Raw genomic sequence first — 15,433 nt, 5'->3', positions numbered from 1 at the left:
GACGTGGTCAGTGTGCCTGCACGATTAAAGCAAATTTCAGATTCTGACTGCTAATGCTGGTGAGCTCTGGCACAGAATATCTGATTGCAAAGGTTTTTTTTTTTTTTTTTCTTGCTCTGCAGGCAGCAACGACCCTGGCTGTAAATCACTGCTGCAAACACCCACAAACAGCCGAGTAAAACGATGCCACAGACGTCCAAAATGGTGTAGGAGGAGGAGGATAGGAGTTTAATCTTCAGAATATGAAGTAGAGACCTGACTCCAATCCATAGCCCTCTCTCCTTTCTCCTTAAACCCAGCTGTCAAAGCCTCTGGCTTAACACAAGCCTCCAAAACCCCATCGACAGCAAGCCCTATGACACTTTCCCCAATTTTTGTGTCTCTCTGTTTCCTTATTTTCTCTCTCGCACTGTGTTTTTTAAATCATATGACCCTATCCAAACCACGATCCCATATCTGAGACGTGCTGTCATCATTTAAATGCACTCCTCAATCAAACCCAGTTGAAATATCATACCTGTCACTCAAGCAGGGCATTGTGGGAGATGTCTGCTCATGTGGGGGGGGGGCAGTGGTGCGGGAGGTCATGTGGCAGCGTTCAGAGAGAGGCTGGATATGAATACATGCAGTGCATTTGAATACCACTGACCTTATATGCATGCTTTTCATCGCAGGTTTGAATTACCTGAATCGCATATGAACCAGTGCACCTGGCTGGGGTTGCCATGGATACTGGGCCCCACAGTCTGTCTGCCTCTCTCTCTGTCTCGCTCTCTCGTCCTCGCTATCGTGCGCGCACACACACGAGCGAGGTTCTCAAATCTGGAGATGTGAGTTTGCAGAGATACCCGGCGAAAAAAAAAAAAATTATTGTGTTGTTGTCGAAGGCGCAGTATCAAGCTGCAGCTGCGAGGCAGGAGAGTTATCTAACACACAGAGATTGTGCTGACCCAGACCTCTTGCTAATCTAGGCTGCAGGCAACACCGTGTATTGGGCGATCTCAATCAATCCGTCAAGGTGTCAGCTCCTCCCTCCCTCTCCATCTTTTCCTCCTGCAAGGATTTTTTTTGCCCTCTCCCCCTTCCCCCCCTCTGCTTCTTCTATCTGAACCCTTTCTTTCTTTCTTTCTTTCTTTCTTTCCGAAGGTAAAGTTCAGATTTTTCAAGTTTCTTTTAATACGCCACTCACATGCCCGTACGTACGTCGAAAGATTTATTGGTCACTGTCCTCGTTCTGCGCATGACTTCATTCGAAAGTTCAGCCAGAGCTAATACCAAGCTTCAGCAGTTAGACGAATAAAGTGGGTATCTTTCAAAGTAATGGTATTTTATAGTACGAGCTGTTCCAGGTTGTCAAATGTGATTTTGTTCCCCGGACACACCGCCACCCAAAAAACCTGAATGCAAATGGCAGAATTACTATGCAAAGATCTGATACATCAGATTGGTGCTGGATCTTGTTAAGCGGATCAGGTTTAAGCCATCCAATCCACAATAGATACAGCTCCTTTGTCAGTGTCATTATAAAAAATCATTGTTTTCTCTATCAGTTATGTTCAGCCAAGCCCCACACTAGGTTTTAAGTGCCACAGCGAGACCTGGCCTTCGATAAAAATGATTCACCTCACCGGGCTTTTCCACCAACAAGGTTAAGATCCAGTTCCTGCACCTAATTTTAAACCGTTACGAACACTTCAGCTGCATTTCCACCTAAGTACTTTTGGTACAGTACCCTTTGAACCCTACCCTGACAATCAAAATGCAAAAATTACCGTTCCAATGTTTAACGAACCGAACTGAACCAGACTGCTCGGTGGAAACGAGCCTTTGGTTCCCAGCTAGAACCAAAATATGGGAGATTTTCCTTGACCTAAAGTGCAGCGCGTCATATGCTACAGGTCGTTGTGCATTGTGCAACGGCCTCTGTTGATAAAGCATCATTGATTATGATGGTTCTGCACAAAACTGGTGGAAACTTACACTCGTTCACTGGATAGCACCATGGTTTCAAGAATCCTGAACAGCTGGTTCAATAGAATTTACGCTGGAAAGACCTAGTATGGGGATCGTTTTCTAATTGGGAAAACCCAATGTGACTCGGATTAGCACATTCCTAAATTTGAATTGGCCTGGACCTTGTATTATCAACGTGTCCCTAATGATGTAATTGAAGACTGTTGGCACCGCTTTGCTGTCGTCAGGCCAAAAAACGGCTTTATTTGCAGAAATGTGTACCATGTTCATTTCAGTGGGACCCATGCCAAGGATTTCAGCAAAAAACCTGAGGTCATCTCGGAAGATCTTTGTACTTAGCACACCTTCTGCCACAAGACAATAATTGTCACTTTTATAGCATTTTCAGTGTCGTAGTCCTAGACACCACTCTACAGTATTTTGGTGTCCCAAAAGCCTTTAAACTCATGGATGTGTTTCTCAAAATGCCATTTTGGATCGTATGCCGTCATTTCACTGGTACCTGAAAAACTTGCCACCACCATTGGACTCCCTTGAGTTGTTTTATTGCAGCTGATTTCTGTCTTAATGGCTGGTAAAACTGAAGCATCATATTAGCTTCAGCTAACCTCTGTAAAGCATCTTTTGCATTAAACGATTACTGTCAACTAACAATCACGTGACATAATCAAGCACCTTTTCTGTAATACCACTGAAGCTGTGATCTGTCATGTTAAATCCAGAGATAACCACCATCCTGTACTTAATACTCCTCAATCATTATTCTCTCACTCCTCTTTCGTGTCGCCCCTGTGCCTTCTTTCCAACAAATACCAAATAAAACCAACAAATACAAATAACACCTATTCCAGAAAGCCCTTACAAGAACTGTAAATATGGCAGTGAAGGTTGCCAATTTCACTTTTTCATTTTAAGCACCATCTTGTTGCTCTCAGTCCAATTTTTTCGCGCTACCGTAGCATCTTTAATTTTCCTCATTGATTGCCAGGAGTTGGAAGCCGGTCTCTGGTGTTTCTTTAATGGCCGCGTTTGGCTTCGCACAGGTGAGGTAGACGAGCTCGTGCCACACTCCGCATGCCACGTTTGTCGAGCTCTGAAGGAAGTCAGCTCGTCCTGTGGAGGAGTACAAGGATCTATTTTTTAATTGGTGTTTCTGTGGAGGGAGATGACTGCTCGTTGAGGTGTTCACGCTGGAGGTGAAACATGTACTAGAACTGGATCGTCGTGTTGGAAGTTCTACCCCGGTGAACATAACATCTCCCAAATACTGCAGTTCGATGTCAAAACATTTGGTGCAAGGTAGAAAGAAGTGCATTTTTCATATTTTAGCTTTTGATCTATGACTTTTTCCAGCTTGTTTTCGCCCTTAAACGAAAATCGACATTCAATCCCCCCTGTTGCCTTTCTTCTTTCAGCCAGCCGGTGGGAGGGCGAGACGGTGGTAAAGACAAAAACACACACAAGATGGGGCTGGGTGCCAGAAAGAGTGTGTATGAGTGTGTGTTCGTGTTCGAGAGTGTGTGAGGACTTGCCGCAGTGCTCCTTCCCCGTCATAACATGTCATTCTGGACACTATTACTCCCAGCAGAGGCAGACGCTGCAGCTCAGTGACACAGAGCGTAAGGTCATCTGTCAAACAGTGTGTGTTTGTGTGCGTCTGTATGAGAACGCGGCCGCGTACGTCCTCCATCTTGACTTGTGTTTGTGTGTGTTTACATGTAGCTCGGGTTTCTGATTGAATGTGTGTGTTTTAAGAGAGAGAAAACCCTGGGAAGCTGTCACTCACGCGCGCAGAACACCGTTGCATCGCTAACCCCGCTCTCATCCCTCACCTTCCTCGTTCTGCCTGAGTTCAAAGGTTGCCATGACTACCGGCATCCCATTGGGAACGCAGTGAGCTCTGCCCCGAAGCCATCGGAGCAAGCGCGCCCGCCCGGTGGGGAGAATACGTCGACCTTTGACCCGTCAAGGTCTTACCAATAGAGAAGCGGAGCGAAGGGGGGGAGGTTGTGAATTCAACTGATCCCCGGTGGAGATTGGCGGAGGCTCGTGGGCGGAGCGGCCTCAAAGCCTCTGAGCCCGGCGACTCGTGCCGGCTGCCTCCTGGATTTCAGAGGGGGCCCTGGGCGAGCGAGATAGCCGCCCTCTAATCCCGCCGAGTCTCTCTCACCTTGCCTCCTCCTCCGTGTTCCTCAGATAGTGCATCTTTTGTGTCAGATCTGCACAGCTGTCACCGCCGCCGCTTGTAAGGATGATGGCGGCTTTGTGTGGGGTTTTTTGTGTGTGTGTGTAAAATGGATGACAGAGGCACAGACAAATACACATAAAAAAAGCTGATAGATGTGAGAGGTGCCTTTACACACCACCACCACCACCACCACCACCATCCTCCCCCCCTAAAAGAGAAAGAGAGAGTAAAGTACCCACGGGGCAGGGAATGAAGGCAAGCATCATGTAAATTTCAAGTATTTATTCCAGACGAGGAGTGTCAGGGTATTTAAGGAAGTCTCTGGTGAAGCTATGAAATAGGAATTATTCTGCAAATTGCTTATTTTGCAGAAATTCGGTTGTTTCGCGAGGCAGCTTGTGGCCGATCACACAGGGGTTCAAACAGTCAGCATCCTGCGAGGAACTGAGACTGTTCCTCTGAAAACAACAATGGCGGCTCCTCAAGAGGTTAGCTTAGCTGCTTTAGCATCAGTTCTATTAGACGTAGAGAGATTATTTCATTGATAGAAGAGCAAAGAACAGCAATGAAGGATCTTTGCGATGGAAGCGATGTTATCGGCCTTTGACATAAATATCTATCTGAACACGTTTTTCAGTGTAGTTTTGGGTGTTCAAAGCATGTTTTCTTCAAAATTAGACATAAACAAGAACCAGTCGTGTCAGATTTTTGACATATTACCTGACAGAATCCTAAAATAACATTTCCCCTCATATATTTCTAAGGCTCCATTATCTTAAATATCGATTTTTATATATTATTTCATGTTCTGCATTGTGGTAACAACATAAAACTAATAAAACAATGTTTTACTTTAAACTGGCTGGCAGCCTGGCAACATTTCTACCTGCTTTCAGTCGTCTCTGTGACTTCACACTTTTCATTATCACATGTTCTGCAGTGTGTTTAAAACGTCAAGCGAAGAAGGAAACGCTTCACATGAAACTTATTGCCCTCTTGACTGCGGTAAAATTTGACTTTCTAATCATGTAGCGTGCATTTTTAATGCTTACAGTACAACTTGACATGGAACTCACTCGGCTGTCTCGCCAAAGTCAGAAGATGCAGAAATGTGTGTGTGTGCATGTGTGTGTCCATCCCTGTGTATGCATAGGGGAATAGAAGGGGACAGTCAGGAGAAGGGTTATTTACTGCGCGGCCCAGGCGACCTGTCCGTCCTCACGTCCAGCCCCAGCAGATTAAGATGCAGCCGCTGGCGGCTGCCAGAGCGGGCTGAGATTGATGGGGAACACGGGGGCCACAGAGGCCCTGCAGAATTCTGAGCAGAGCCCGTGGGCACCGAGCAGCCATGCTGCTAGCAGACAGCAGCTCCTCTCTCCTTCCTCGCTCGCTCGCTCTCTTGTCACCCTTTTTTCTGACTTTTCTTTATCGCTCTGTTGCTCTTTCTGGCATTTTTCTCTCTGTGTCACTCTGCATCCCTGTTTTTCTGTCTCTCTCTGTCACTCTATCGCACCACTGTGCCCCCCAACCAGTCTCGCAGCCCCCCCCCACCCCTCAAAGACGCTGTCTCAGCAGCTTTAGCAGATTTGGATGTCATGGAACTGCAGGTGTGTCAGCATCGTATGTGTGTGTGTGTGTGTGTAAGATGGGGTAAAAAGTGAGGAGGAGTATGTTCTCAATAAATAATTCTCTGGTTAATGGGTAGCAGGAATGTCTGCCGGTGTGTGTGTGTGTGTGTGTCTGTGTCTGTGCGCGAACATGGATCGATCGCAGCCTCCGAGTCGTCTGCACAGCTGAGGAATTTTCAGCAGAAAGGAAGAAAAACAGCAATTATCTCGGCGTGTCAACATCTGCATGTGTGTTTGTTTCAAAAATAATTCTGATGCCGCGGTGATGGAAGAGGGAAAAGATGAGCACGGAAGATGGATGCTTGTGTGTGTGTGTGTGTGTGTGTGTGTGTGTGTGTGTGTGCTGAACAAACTGCACTGGCAGGGTTTTTGTTGGAGTCCCCAGGGCAGAAGACGCATGAGTCAGCGGCCAGTAGGATTTATAGCCAATTGATTAAATTAGCATTTGTTCTGCTACTGGGGCAGCAGCCTGTCAGTATAAACATACACACACACTAACACACACACACACACATTCCAACGTGGGCAAACAAACATGCACCTGTACACCGACTCGCAGTTAAAGAAGCAGAAGGCCAGAAACAAGACAATGTAGAAAAGGAGAAGGGGGGAAAAAAAAGATCCTCCAAGAAGCGGCAGACAATTAGCGGCGATGTCAATAAGTCAACATGATTAACGTCGGGATCACTGGGATGTAAATACTCGAAGAAACACGCTCCGCGCCTCCTTCCTAAGCAGCTCCTTCATGCGCTACGGCGAGCGAGCAAGGGGGTCGCACACACCGGGCTTGCTGACAAGCCTTTTTTATGACATTCATCAAAGCCATCTGCCATTTTCCGCTCAATTAATTTGTTATGGGAAGTGGGATCAATTAAGTGCGCACCGTAATGGCTTTATATCCTTGTTTCCCTTTTATAGCCCAATATTTTCTGTGCTCCACTCTGGCATGAAAAGGCGAAATCGATATCCCCGGCTATTTTCCCCTCCCGTGGACTAATTTGTTTTTGCCACTCTCTTCCTGGCATGATAAACTGGCTGTAATGAGGGGTTAGGACGGGGGGACAGACTAAACATAAACCTGCACTCGAGCCAACAAGCCGACCGGGCGCGCTCCTTCCTCCGGATCCTAGGAGCTCTAAACCAGCTCGAGATCTCATTTGGATGTCTGGGGCGCAAGCGTTTCCCACACTTAACTAGAGATGTGGCAGTATCAAGAGGGATTGACCTCCGCCCCGTTATCATCCGACACATTGGTCACCAGTAGCGACAGTGAGTGGCTTAGGAGACGGCGATGATAAGGACAATACGGGACAGTTAGTTTGACAGTGACGGGTGGTGGCCGTGTCGGCTCGTCGGGCCATTAGTACGAGTGTCACGAGCCGCCGGTACGCTCGCCTCGCTCACCTCGACCCCTGCGATGTATTGATCGCTTCCCCATTAAGCCTACTGATGGGCTTGATGATATGATGAAGAAGCGGGGGAGGCGGAGGAGGGAGGGGGAGGGATGTTTAAGTGTGTGCATGTGCATGACTTCAGAGCAGGTTGAGGGGCCGTCATTACTCCTAGAAGCGGGCCCGATGACATTGCCATATTGATTTTGACATCATCTGGTTGGGGTGTGCTTTAGAGGCCGGGGTCTTAAACCAGGCCGACTGAAGTGTCACCTTGTTTGCATCAGCAGGCTTACAGGGCCACCAAGGTCCCAACTGTCACTCCATGAGCACAACATAGCTCTGTTAAAGCTGAGGCTGCCCATGTTTTGCCCAATTTCACTCCAAACTCCAGTTCAATGGAGGTAAATGGAACACCTTGCGTCGGTTTTGCACGCTCTTGGCGGCACTTCAAATGTGTTTTTTTACATTTTTATTTGGACGGGCTATGCTAGGCTTACGGCCTCCTAGATGTACCTTCAACAACTGCTGTATTCCCGAGATAACGAGATAATAACTCGAGATCTCGAGAAAACAAATGAAATTAACTCGTTATCACGGGAAAATGGAGGAAATAAAATGTATGAATGCATGGCCCTTTAGGGCTTCCGTACCTGGTCCTGAGTATCAGCTGTCTGAAAGTCGCTCAGGTGAGCTCAGGTGAGAGCAGGCTGTTTCTGTGCCTGCACCTTTAATGCTAATGAGCTCCGTCCTGCGACACGCGCCTCTCAGGGAGAGGATGCCGCTGACGCTAGCGGTAGCATGCGCTAATGTTTAGGTGGATGTATCGCTATGGCTCGCCGAGATGCTGTCGTTCAGCCATACCAGTTTGACCCAGAATCGGACCCAGAAGGAGGCTCAGAAAGATACAGACTCTGCGGCTGCAGCAGGACTCCCCAACACAACCACCCGGCTCCCATCCCCCACTGACCTGCAACAGGTAACGTCTAAAAACAGCTAGCGAAAGCTGCGTTTGTCTCCAACACAGTCTCCAAACTCTTGGACACTGTTCGCATAGTCTCTGTCTCCAGTCTGCACACGTTTCCAGACTTTTCACTGTGACAACCAAGCTCCCCCGTAATATTATTAACATTAAACTCGCTTCAAACGCCGCTGCATAGCGGACCGAAGCGGAGCTAACTAGTTAGCCAATGTCAAGCTGACGTCACCATACTCGTAGGCAACTGTAAATACTATCAACACGTGGCGACACTCACCTGTGGCTCAGGTGCAGCTGCTGGGTCCCGTATGGTTGGGACTGATCCTTTTACGAGGGTCAGTGTCGAGGCAAAGCCAGCTTTGTACTGACCCTCGTTACTGAAGCAGTCCGATGTAGCTGGGACAGAATAAAGGCACTTATGTTGACTTTTACAACCAACAACAGAGCAATTTGCTGGACAAATCACCCTGGACACACCGACCTTCACCTCGGATGTCTCCGGGGAGAGGGGGGCGTGTTTTCGGCCTATGCAAATCACTCCCGTCGTTACGTCACGACGGGAGCTGAATCTGAACAGCCTGTAGGAGCCTCGTTTCACCAGTGGGTGGGCTGCAGAGATGATGCAGGACGCGTTTGCTTTCCTCATTCTGGGAGTTGGTAGGCTCAGGGAGGACCAGTTTATATATGTAGAGACCAGAGAAAACGTGTTTTTCATAATATGGGACCTTTAAGTATATTTCACAAAATGTTCAACTGTTCATTTAAAAGAGTTAACACTGCTTTATGATGACACGTATAAAACGTAGAACCAAACACAGGTACAACATAAATACAGAGATTTCTCATGAAATAACCAAAAACCTTCCCAATTTTGTCAAATCTCAAAAGGTTGATCAAGAAAATATGTAATAAGCTCCTTCAGAACCACAGAAGACATAAAAAAAGTTTTAACAGGCCGAGTCACACTCTAGTAAACTGATCTTGATTTGGGAAATTGTTCCAGTTTCCACAAAGAAAACTTCTCTACCACCAGCGTTTGTTCTGCTGCAGGTTTGCCTCCCACCCCAGAGGTCACACTCTCCCATTGTTTTCAAAAGTGCAATAAAGCAGTTGTTGCCGCACTGGCAAACGCAATTCATCATCTGATGGATGATGACCCTTTTAATTTTACCAAACATGGCTCTGTAGCTCCATAAATCCCAAATCATTTCATTTGTATCGGAAGCAGCTCCATTCCACTGGAACTGAAAGTGAGGAAATCAATGCGTGTCTCCGCCTAAATTTGCCTGCCACTCTGCCTCAAGTTTTTGTTTTGACACTTCATTGCGGCCAGAAGAAGTATGTAACAGTGCACCGTAATAGAAAACATGGAAACGGTGCCCATTAATGGATTTTTTGAAAACAATGGGAGGCTGTGAGCTCTGGGAGGTAAAACAAACCTGCAGGGGGAACACACAGTGGCTCCACACAAGCAAAGCTGCTGGTGGGCTGAGACCATGTGTACTGTTGTCAGGAAGAATAAATGACACCGGTATTATCTGTTAAATATCAATAAATCATCACTACATTGATTCATTGAGACATTAGTTTAATTACTGGAAATAACTGAGACCAATTACCAGCCTCTTTGTCGCATTTGTGTTGTGGGCCACTGATTCGCTGTGTGCTGGATTGCTTTACGGCACAAAATGTGTTTTCACGTCATGATAGATTATTTATTCTACGTACGCTCTTTAGACTGCATAAAAAAATCACCTCTAACCAAAAAGATGTTATTTACATGTAACGTCTGAACCTTTATTTGGCCACTTGGGGGCCTCCAGCACGCTGCAAACAAAACATTGGCATATTAATCACTTCATAAAGTTGAAATGGCAAATGTATTAACAAACAGCTGTCTCTTTACACATCCAGCAGATAAGGAGTAATATATACTATATAGTTATGGGCTGTTAAACCAAAACAAGGCTGAAAGATGCTAAAACGATACAAATGTTTCCGCAAAAGACAGATATGTTGAAGCTTAACATGTTCAGTTTTCAATTGCATGTTATGGCAATGCTGTGTTTAAGGTCTGGTTGGGTTTAGGAACAAAAACCACTTGGTTAGGGTCGGGAAAAGATCACGTTCTAGCTAAAAGTACCCAGTTTCGTTGCCACGAAGGGGGTTAGCATATATCCTGATGTTTTGCTAAAAATACCTGGTTTTAGCGCTACAAACATGGCTGGAAAATGTCTCAACAAGGGGATAAAAACATTCAGCTTTGTTGCCACTAAGCAATCAGAAAATGCCCTGACATTTCGTTAAAGATTCCTGGTTTTGTTGCCACAAATATGGTTCAACAACGTCCAAGTGTCTCGATAAAACACCCAGTTTTGTTGTCACAAAAATGGCTTGAAAACGACCCAATGTCTTGTTAAAATGTCATTTATTGTTGCCACAAAGACGGCTGCAAAATGTCCCGAGGGGTTGCTCAATTCACCCTGTTCTGTCATTTAAAACGATAAACGAAGCGGTGGTCTTGAAGTGGTCTCGAACAGTGGTGTAGCTCTAACGTCACCATCTTTAAATAATTGTCACTATTGCTGAAACAAATTCCTGCTGATCTTCATCCCTGTGAGAAAAGTGCTTGTGTTGGTGTGTTGTGCCGCAGCTCTAATATGTGCGAGGTCATGCACCAAGTGGGCCGGGCACCAGAGATGAAGGGTCGACCCGTCGGACACAAGTTTCATTCATAATCAGGCTGCCGACACCGGCTTCGAGCGGTGGGCGGTGAGGGGGAGCGAGACTTGGCTGCCTGTCAAGACCGGCCGCAGATTAAAACTCCATCGATCCGACTGTAATTTATTTATCAATTCAACAAAAAATTAAACATTGACCTCGTTCTTTGAAAATCCCCCCTTTTCATCTAGTCGGACGTGGTGACTCGAATACCAAGCGAGCAGTCAAGTGTGGGGCCTTTTTATTCGGGAAAAAGTTGAGCGAGTGTTGGTGAAACAGCATCTTTCCCTTTCTTCCTCCTGCTTTAGAGTTCAAAAGCAAGACTATTAAAAGCTCTACACTTCAGCTCCTGCATCGCTGCATCTCCCGAACCCTTAGGACTTCTACTTCTGACAATAAACAACTCATTCTTTTCTCACCGCCGCGTCAAAACCCCAGTTCCTCTCTCCGCCATTCGTATTCTCGTCACTCCTCCCGCTCTTATGATCTTTTTCTTTCCTCTCTGGCTATCACTGGGTGCTGTCTCTCTGGGTGCCGTTACATACAGTAACTTTCTTATCAGCACATCAAAGCCTCGCCTCTTCCTTTCGCCGACCCCCCGCCTCTTGCCCTTCTCTGTCCCCCCCGCCGGTTACAGATGTGCCGAGTTTTCTCTTAAAAACCCAAATCCTGCTGACTGCAAAAAAACAAACACTCATCGCATCATTACAGAAGCTTTATCCTTTCCCTCTCCTTCCCTTTCTCCCTCTCTCTGCCCCCCTGCTCGGACAGAATAATAAGGTTACCTCACTCACGCTCATGTCAAACAGCCTCTCCTCCCTCGTCCCCTCACCTCGCGCCCTGCTCTCTGTCGTCCTCCTCACCCCTTCCTGAACCCTCCCCGTGACCGGCCCTGTAATCCAATTAAAAGCACATTAGGGCCAAATGAATAGCGGTAGATTTAATTAGCTGCTGACGAAGGTTGGCTGGATGGCTGCGCGGCTGGCAGTCGGGCTGGGCGGATGGGGGGCGCCGAGGCTCATGGGTGAGCCGAGGCACCGTTCGGCTTCACCCCAGCGATGTCGGAGGGGTGAGGAGCGTTAGATGGAGGGTTGGTGCAGGTTTTGCACGCACTGCTGTGTGATAAATGGATTTTGTTCGTGCAGGATTAAAGTAAAAATGGTCTTAAAGGATAGGCTCACATTATAAAACATTACTCACTCCCTTTACTAGCATGTGTACATGGAAAGAGTGAAGAGATCCCATTTGTAATGTGTCTCCAGTTGGGATAAAATCCACAATCATGCTTTTGCATAAAAAGATGCTCATCCAAGTTCAGCTAAAGCTAATCAGCAGAGTGAGGTGGGTAATTTCTAATGGTAACTTCTTTCTATTACAAAATTCCTCCTTTCTGTTTTCCTGGTTTCCTTTCTGGGCTGTGGCAGAGGTGAAGGGATATTTGTACCAACTGTAATCACTGTAAATTTTAAAAATACTTTCTCAAAAATATGACTGTAGATGTTTTCTACCAGATGGATCAAGTGTAAACCCACCCTGACGTCACCCATTGGCTTGTTGACAGTTTTGAAGCCTTGAGTTTGGCATTACGGTCGTTGCCATCTTGGTTTTTTTGGAGCCATAGTCAGACAAGCAGGTGAAGATATCCTGATTGGATCTGACTGAGAAACCAATGACACGCCATGATAGCGACTTGTTATTCATAAGGTAGCCACGCCCCAAAGCGTACCCGGATTTATAATCTAAATCGGACCATAATAAACATCGTGCTGTGTTGAAGAAGACGATTGAGACCATAAACTCAATAGGAAACTGTTTTCTGAGGTAATAAATCAAGTCAGAAGTAGGTCATTTTCTCATAAGCTTACTCCTTTTTGCAACCAGCTGCCCCCCTGCTGGCCATTAGATACAATGCAGGTTTAAAGGATAAGTTCACCCAAACGTGAAAATCCATGCATCATCTAATTATCTCCAAACCAGAGGAAAGTCGGGGGAAGTTTCGTCGTCCGCAAAACATTTCTGGAGCTTCACAGCAAAACAGCGTTGCAACATTCTCATAAACAGCTATAGTAGATGGGGACTTGTTTTAACATAAAAAAACAACTAAAAATAATCATAAAATGGCTCCATTTGATGTAATCCAATTCTCCCCGAGATCCCAAATCCGAGATCAAGGGATTTGAAAAGACGTTATTTACACCTTTTTTTAAAGCTGAAATCTCTAATCTTCAGCTGCTAAGCCAAATGCATTAGCGGAAACAGCGTCAGGGGTTGTGAATAACATCTTTTCAAACCAGTTTGGGATCTTGCGACTACTAGAGACTTGGATTATGTTTGACGAGCTGTATGGAGCCATTGTATGTTTAATTTTTGGTTGTATTTTTAGGACTTAAAACAAGACCCCATCTACTTCAGTTGTTTAGGAGAACGCTGCAACGCTGTTTTACTGTGAAGCTCCAGAAATGTTTTGTGGGCTATGAAACATCACCCCACTTTCCATGAGTGAGTAGATAATGACTGAATTTTAATTTTTGGGAGAACTTTTCCTTTAAACCTGCGTTCTTTCTAATGGCCAGCAGGAGGCGACTCAACTGGTTGCAAGAAGGAGTAAGCTTATGAGAAAAAGACCCTACTTCTGACTTGATTTATTGCCTGAGTGAATAGTTTACTGATGAGTTTATGGTCTCAACTGATAGTTCACAATGTGACATGATGTTCATTTTGTAAATCCTGCTGACAAACAGACCAAAGAAATGGACATTTCAGTATTGTTTTCATAGAGAGTCAATGGCTGAAGGCTTGAAAGATGACTGTGCATGTTTCAAAGGCTTATTTCTCCACTGAACACAAATGGTTTGCCTCACTCTGGCTAGCACTCGCGTCTTTACCAATGACTTTGCATGCGAGTGCACCCTCTCTTAATTACGCTTCACGCTCAAGACTTTTTCTTTCTCGCTCGGTTGAAAGCGGCGTGTTCCTTGAAGTCAGCGTTGCAGCTGAAGAAGATAAACTGGATGCTGCAAAGCAAAGTTTGAGATGCCTCTTATTGTTTCACCGTACAACACATTCAATTCCTGCTTCTTCTTCTTTTTTTTCCCCTGCCTCCTCCCCTCACTCTAGAAACTGGATGCAACCTTTCCTGCTGCAGCCTCCCAATGTGCACAGTCAGCAGAGTAGTCAGCGTAACCCACTGTGGCATTTGCATCATGCCCCCTCTGTGTGTGTGTGTGTGTGTGTGTGCGCTCAGCGGCTAATGAAGAGAGACAGTCTCTGCTGGGGTCCCCTTTTTCGAGCCACCAGGGGTCTCAGGTACGGCGGGTGGACAGTTGGTGTACGTGTTAGCCCACCATGCCTGAATGCCCGTGTGCATTTGTTCATGTGGTCATGCATGTGAGGCAGCTTTTATGTCTGAACGCATGCAAGCTCGCATCTGAGCATGTGCGAGTGTGTGTGCAAGCGTATATATGGTGTGTGTGTGTGTGTGTGTGTGTGTGTGTGTGTGTGTGTGTGTGTGTGTGTGTGAAATGAGATCCAGGTCCCGGCCTCTCCATTTCTCTCTGCAGGTAATAAAAATATAGAGTGCCCTCCAGATCCCTTTATAGAGAGAGAGTTGAGACCGCAGCGAAATCTAGGACAGGCTCCATTGATTTGGAGGCTACAGTATTACTAGCCATCACAGCCAAGGCAATATGAGAGGCCTTTTTTAAATCACACAGCTACCTCGAGCCCAGAGGGACAGAGAGAAGGCACAGAGAGCGAGAGAGGACGGGGGAGGGATAATTGGGAAAACTGTCCTTATTTTGTTTCCTCTCCTCAGCTTCGCCGTGTGTGGACTTTATCGCGGGGAGAAATAACATATCTCACGTCTTCTACTCGCATTTCTTCTCCAACAATGTCTCCTCGATCAAATCTCGGCGTCTCTTTTTAAAGACGACACTGAAGAGGTAACGCGAGCCCTCGGCGCCGCCGCCACCGCCGCCGCTCCCCCAACCCCTCGGCATTGTGATCATGTTTTCTTTTTTTGTTATTTGGATTGAAATTTACATTTCCATTAAGCGAGTCTTCATATCACTCTTGGGTCCGTTAAACCTGTTAAGAGCCCATTGTGTTATTTCCCAAATGTCAATCAGGGAAAAGGAGCATTCTTCTCTCAATTTGGCAGCGATCGGCAGCATTTCAAGACCCCGTTTTTTTTTTTTTTGTACTTCAAAGGTGTGGACGAATGAAAAAGAAATGTTTTCATAGTTTTCCTGAATTGGGCTCTTCCAGATCTCAGGAGAGCGGTGGAGTATTCTGGGTCGGGCCAAGAACCGACCCCCCTCTGTCTGGCTAAATAAGATAAGACCCTGTCATTGTATCCCTCCACTCCACAGCCCTGACCGCATCAAATATTCATGGGCCACAGCAGACTCTTAAGTAAACTGGCCAATTTGTTGCGGAAGACGTGCATTAAGATTGGCTGGGCCGATACGCGACTGGCCCCCGGGGGACTGGCCAGACAGGGGCGGACGGCTGCCATTTTGGCTCTCCTTGTCTCTATTGTTGCCACCCGTCG

This window comes from Pagrus major, chromosome 24 (genome assembly GCF_040436345.1).
Source record: "Pagrus major chromosome 24, Pma_NU_1.0".
NCBI lineage: Eukaryota > Metazoa > Chordata > Actinopteri > Spariformes > Sparidae > Pagrus > Pagrus major.
The sequence above is the reverse complement of the archived record's forward strand: the minus strand, read 5'-3'. Positions refer to the sequence as shown.